Source organism: Teleopsis dalmanni, chromosome 2, assembly GCF_002237135.1.
Source record: "Teleopsis dalmanni isolate 2A chromosome 2, ASM223713v2, whole genome shotgun sequence".
In the NCBI taxonomy this organism is placed as follows: Eukaryota; Metazoa; Arthropoda; class Insecta; order Diptera; family Diopsidae; genus Teleopsis; species Teleopsis dalmanni.
Window position 1 is genome coordinate 163,438,638 of NC_051847.1, and position 6,882 is coordinate 163,445,519.

Consider the following 6,882-nt stretch of genomic DNA (forward strand, 5'->3'; position numbering starts at 1 on the left):
TAGTGCGTTGCGAAAAAAACAATGGAAAAAAATATTGAACAAAGAGTTTGCATCAAATTTTGTGTTTCGAACGAAATTTCGTGTGCAGAATCGTTCCGAATGCTACAAAAGGCTTATGGGGAATCAGTTTTATCGAAAACTCAAGTTTATGAGTGGTACAAAGCCTTTCAGGACGGTCGTACGACCGTCGAAGACATTTAGCAACGCACTACTGAGGTGAACTGGTTTCAACAGCTGCCGTAAACGAACTGTCTGACAGATCGCGCTCATTTTTGGCATAGTAATTAATGACAGTGCTGCCAAACTACATAAACTTAAAATATCGAAAAATATACAGCGCGCGAATTTTAAATGAGAATTTCCGAAAACTTTTCAGTCTTAATGTATGTAATATATGTAGAAAAGTATATCAAAGCGTATCTTAATTCACTTCTAAAAGTTTCCTTAATATTTTAATAAAAATTTTTCCGGCTTAAAAGAATAAAGAATTTACAATAACGCAGCCTTAAATGTTTTTGTATATCGTATTCGGGACAATAGACTGTTTGGCCAAAATTGACACTGAATAAACCGAAACCAATTCCGGATATAAAAAAGGGCACAGGTACGCACAAAAAAGACAATTTATAAAAAAGACGTTTATAAATAAAATAAAACAAAATAAATAAATAAAATATCGGGTTTGTCAGTCGAAAAATAAAGTGTATGTCGTTGTAATAAAAAGAACAAAGAATCAACTTTTGTGCAACGGAAACGGAAATACCGCTTTGCTTACATATTGGTAAAAAATGTTAAAACATAAAATATAAACAAACTAAAATGAAAGTTAAAGAAAGAAAAAATAAAGTTTAAAAAAATTTTCTAATTTAAAAAAAAATAAAAGCTAAAATTAAAAAAAAAAACTAAAATAAAAATGTGAGTAGAATAAAATTAAAAATAAAGTAAAAAACAAAATAATTTCAGAATATAAAAAATAAATTAATAATCAAAAAATTTATGTTATATGTATATATGTATATAAACTGAATTAAAAAAAAAAAACAATATAAAATAACAAGGAAATAAAATGACATGCGAGTTATAATAAAAAAAAGGGTCGACAATTTGAAAAAGCGCCTTGTTCATCTATTTTACATTTTGGGTGGTCTGTGGATGAGGAGTGGTATGTGCACCTGAAACAAGAAACAAAAACACGGTTCGGGAAGGAAAGACACAGCAGGAAACTGTTGCTTGCTTTTGTTTGCTACTCGTTAAGAACATGAAGAATAGGCAGAATAATTTAAAATAAAATAAACAATAAAGAAGAACTCAAGAGGAAAAATCAAAAGGGTTGTACGGGAATTAAGTCAGACATGGAAAAGGGGTAAGCGAAGGTTTGAAAGAGTTGTTAAATATGCACTCCTACAACGGTGAGTCTGTCTGTTTATGTATTTTAGGGGACTTTTAGCATAATTTAGCGAAATTGAGCGAGCAGGGAATGTTGTAAATGTAGGCCTTTAGCTTAAATTAAAATAATTAATTAAAAACAAATAAACAAACGAAAAAACAAAATAAACAAAAAAAAAAAAAAATTGAGCTGTCAACTAAAAGGCATTAATTCATAAATAAAAACGTTAAATCGGCGCTTGACACTTGTTAAGCTCATAAATAGTCAGTTGAGTTGTGTCAATATATAAACACAGAAGCATATGAAATATGTACCAAAAACAAAACAAAAAAATAAAAAAAAATAAATAAAAATAAAATAAAAAAAGCTGTTAAATAGGAAAAAATAGTAACATATTTCTTTATTGACTAAATAATTCTGTTTTGTTTTAAATCCCATTTTAAATAATATTTCATTTTTTATTTATTTCTATGTTTACGAATTTTATTTATTTTAATTTTATATTATTTGACTTATTTAGTTCAGTATTTGTCGAGTGTATTGTTTTTCTTTTTTTTATATTTTTTTTTATATAAAAAATACATTACAATTTATATTATTGATCCGCATTTTTTATATAATTTTATTTACACGATATTATTTTTTTTATATGTATTTTATTTTTTTTTTTTTGGGTGAACAAATATTGTCTTTATGGAATCTAACAAATAATCCCTTGGATTTTTTGGTTTCCGCCGTTAGTTCGTGTACGTTCAGTGTTTGGCATGTTATTTGGTTTATTCACTTTTCAAAATCTTTTAAGCCCATAACGTTGAATAATGGCAGCAAATACACTGAAAAAAATTGCTCCGTTTAGACTCATACACATTATACATACACTGCACGGATACAGAAGGGTATTAGCGAGTTTGTGTGTTTAGACGGTTTGTCAGTTTATGTCATATTAAAGCTACCTGTCAAGGAGAATTTTCTTTTTCAATATTGTGCGAAGTGTGTTCTATTTGTTTTTTTTTTGCTGTTATGATTTTATTTAAATTCTTATTTCAGTTTATTTTATTTTATTTTGTAGTATTTACTTATTCCATCATGATTTCATTGTATTCGGGTTATACAATTCGAAATTCTACAAGTCGGCATAAAGCCCATTAATATTATAATATTGTATGCCATAAGCGTAGCAGACACGCTTTTAGCACTTAAGTGCTAACTGCAGTAAGTTCACTAGGCAACAATAAAATCAATTTTAATAGATCCATAGAACTACTTAATCGCCTTTTAGTCATAGTTATTTGTGGTAAATTCCACAATTTACTCGCTAAACACACAATATTTGGAACACTTGCTTCATATTAAATTGAAAATATAACAAAAATTAAGTTGAAATTAGCTCAGCATCCAAATTGCCGCTGATTTCCAATGATTGACTACTTCAAGTTGTGCCCATGAAATCAAGTAACATTGGAAGCAGACGAACGTTTCTGGCATAATTTGCGCACGGCGTGATATTGGCCTTAATGATGAGCTGTACGGTTTTGTGTATATATTTTTAAATAGGCATTTAACAGATTATATATGCTAATGACTTAAACATAATAAGTAATGAGCGATTTGTACTTTTTTATTGAAAATTTTAAATTTTATAAAAATTACAAGAACATTTATACAAATCATTTACAAATTGGTTTTACTAAGAAATTTTTTTTTGAATACACAAATATATACATACATATATAATATAGTGCATATATATAAAATAATTTATTTAGAACCATTTTATATTAAATATAATGGATTTTTTTTAATTACATGGTTTTTTTAAATAAATAATTTGTAAATACTATACCTATGATTTTCTCGATATTGCTAAAGTTCTACTCTGCGAGTGCATGTCCCATTGATGTGAAGAGTTTTTAGTTAGATGGCGCTGTAGGAGGTGTTAGTAGGTTTGGGAAGTACGACGATTGTGGAAGGATGTTCCATGTAAGTGATTCCAAGGAATCTTTGACTACTTTTGCTATGTGTGACGGCACATTGTAGTGTAAAAAAAAAGCATTTTACAATATTTTTTGTACCATTCCGGTCATGTTTCGATCAATGCGTGACTTGTATTAATGTTTTGTTGGCGATGAGCTTGAGCGTTTGAGATTCCTTAGATTTCAAGAGCTCATAATACACAATACTGCTCTGGTTCCACTAGACACAAAGCATGGTCTTCTTGCCAAAGTGATTAGGTCTTAGTGTTGAAAACTGCGTTTTTATCCGCTTCGGGTGTTCAAAATAAATCCATTTTTCATCAACCGTCACAATTCGATCAAAATATTCTCAATTTTTTATTTTTAATTCAATTTTATTTTTATATAATTTTTTTTGCTTTATTACTTAATAATTTGTAAATTGTTATTTATTGTGTATATATTATAATAAAACAAAAAAAATTCATGAAATATATAAATGATTTTCTTTTGTGATATTGAAAGAGCACTTTTTCAAGTGACTTTAGGACTTTCAATTTGACGTTCATTCAAACCCTATAGGACCTATGGGAGCTATTCACCCTGTTTTTGATCCTTCCCGTTGATCATAAACGTCTGTTGATTGCTTCTTGTGACACAAAGGCATTAAATTGCTTGTGTAATTGTTGTTGATTTTGATTTGAACATCATCCAATAACACTTGCAATTATACATTGTCACACTTTTCTGGTCTACCAGGCGCTCACTGTCTATCAGATAGAAAACAACACTTCTAAATTGTTGAAACCGGAGTTGAGGTACAACTCTGTCCTTCTGGACTCAGCTAAAATTACTTGCATCGATGAGTACCTTTTCTCACTCTCTCGGAGGTACCTCACGCGGCTACATAACCTCCCGTCTGACATCATAACCCCTTCTCGGTATTTAATTTATTTATATTAATAGATAAGAAAAAGGGCTAGTCAAAAGTAATTAAGTGAAAAAATATAATAATAAAAAACTGCCGTCTTAGAGCACTAAATAAAATAAAAAATTGTTCTCATAAAAAAACATACTAGCTAAATTTTCCGAAGCAATTGCATAGAGAAGGTCTTTACACACATTTTAAAAAAATAAAAACAAAATATGAGCACCCTGTTATACGTTAGAGTGTACTTTTAAAAATATACGTTAAGTGAATATTAGTTTAAATGATCGTTAAACTGATTCACATCTTAGCAATTTCAACTAACAGTTAAGGAAACCTAACTTTAACTCTAACTCTAGTTACTCTAGGGTTAGAGTTAGTTTTAATGGAAAATCTATGTAACAGATTTTATGTACATAGACGGACTATAAGTCCACTGCTTTATCTAAAAGTTTATTTACCTCACCTATAGTTGGAATATATATATTCAAATTATTAAATTTGTCTTATACTTTTCAATTAATGCATGTAGCTCCAAGACATATAGATATTATTCTAGCTAAGAAAATGTTAAAATAAATATTGTTATTAATTCTTGAAAAAAGACTTAGGTCTACCTATGTACTGTTAAAATTATATATTTAAACTTCTAGCAAGTGATTTTCCTTGTTATTTCTATATAATTTATTATCTGAGATATGTATATGTATATATATATCTAAATTCGGTGAGATGGATTTAGTTTTACTCTTCTCTACTAGGGTTCTTTAGCGACCTAGCCAAATTTATAGAACTGTCAATTTGGTTTTCCTTTACCTAATGGGGGAGTCGTTACCTTCGTTAGGCGTTGAATGTATACTGATCTAAATCTATGTACATACCAATGTCACTCTTGTGGTACCACAATGGGCCATCATTTGAGCTCAAGTGGGCTTTTTGGGATACAAGGCCGCCACTTCAACTTACCTACCTACCTACTAGGGTTCTTGCGAGGAATGCGGTAGCAAAGCGGCGAAAAATCGCTAATTAAGGTACATGGAAGTTATTTGATGGCCTGCCACTGTAAGCAACCATCCAACCATGTATATGAGTAAGAAATAATAAATGAAATAAAAATTGTTAAGAATAAATCTATCAGATAATATATAACATAGCAGACGATAAAATAAAACATATCCTTGTCTTTCGTTAACACAGAATCTGCCAAAAGCGTAACTATAATGCAATTACTAATATATTTACTTTAATTAAATAAATATTTTTATTAAAATTAATTGAAATTAGTGCGTATATAAATAATTTCAATATTTTATTTTAATTTTAATATTGAGCACATCTTTTTTTCTATTGTCACATTCACCTTTGTAGATAATCTGAGTTTTTGTTTATTTTTTCAAATACTTGATTATATACTACAAATTATATAAATATATTTACAAGTAATGATTGGAATAATAATTGCATTCTCATATATCCCAAAGGTTATCAAATAAACAAAAACCTATAATGAGATTATTGACATTTGCAAATCACACTTCGGGCACTACGTGAAGGATAACAAGCACATGTGCATGTGCAGGAATTCATAAAAATACAAATAATTGGATTAATCTAGCACTTCCAAATTTGTCTAGACAAAAGAAACTTTTTTAATAAACAATAATTGTTTTTTTTTATTTTTTTATTTATTTATATATTAAAGTATATCAATTTTCATAAACTCATACGTGTGTTGATAAAAATATTATTTGATAAAAATAATTTCCACTTTTATTTACTTAATGTCTGTCTGTCTGTCGGCTCTGTATGTTATGTATATCGAATTAAAAAAAAAAATCCCATTCAGATGTGCTTTCTTATATTTAAATTTTCAAACTTTTTAAAGAAACTTATTTCAAACTTTTCTTTAAAAATATTTTAAGCAGAAAAGTATTTGCAAAAATACAAGAATTCTTAAAAAAATCTGAACTGCACCAGCGACAAAGATCCTGAAACTTGAATTTTTTTGCTGTTTAAAAAACTTCTTAAGAAACTTTAATTAAGGATAATAATTGTTTTGCAACCAGTGGTGTATGAAAGTGCAATGGAGCTTGGGGCTTAAACCACCCTTGCTTATAAAATTTATTACAGCAGTTTATATTAGATATAGCGAACTTTTACTTAATTAAATTTGTTTATAAGAACTTAAAAATAACTACGAAAATCTTCCCCCTAGAATAAGCCTTTGGATACGCCCCTGTCTACACCGTAATATGAACGAATTTGTCGACATAAATTTGTGAAGCAGATGAGAAGTTGCTGTGCATAATCAGTTTAAATTTTTTTGTTTAAAAAATTATATTTAAGTGTATAATTTTTTAAATAAAATATCTAATTTAATACAGACATTAAAAAAATTATAACAAATTTTATTAAAAATACAATAAAAATAATTGCGAACGTTTCGGTTAGTCCTCATAACTGTTTGGTAATCGTAATAAAGCGAAAATAAAAGCTAAAGTCTAAGGACACTGAGGAATTGTCGTGAAATTAAATATCCTTAGAAAGGAACGTTTGAGGAAATAAAAATAGAATTACTGCAATAAAAGCAGAACAAGAAATGAAAATTAAATTGA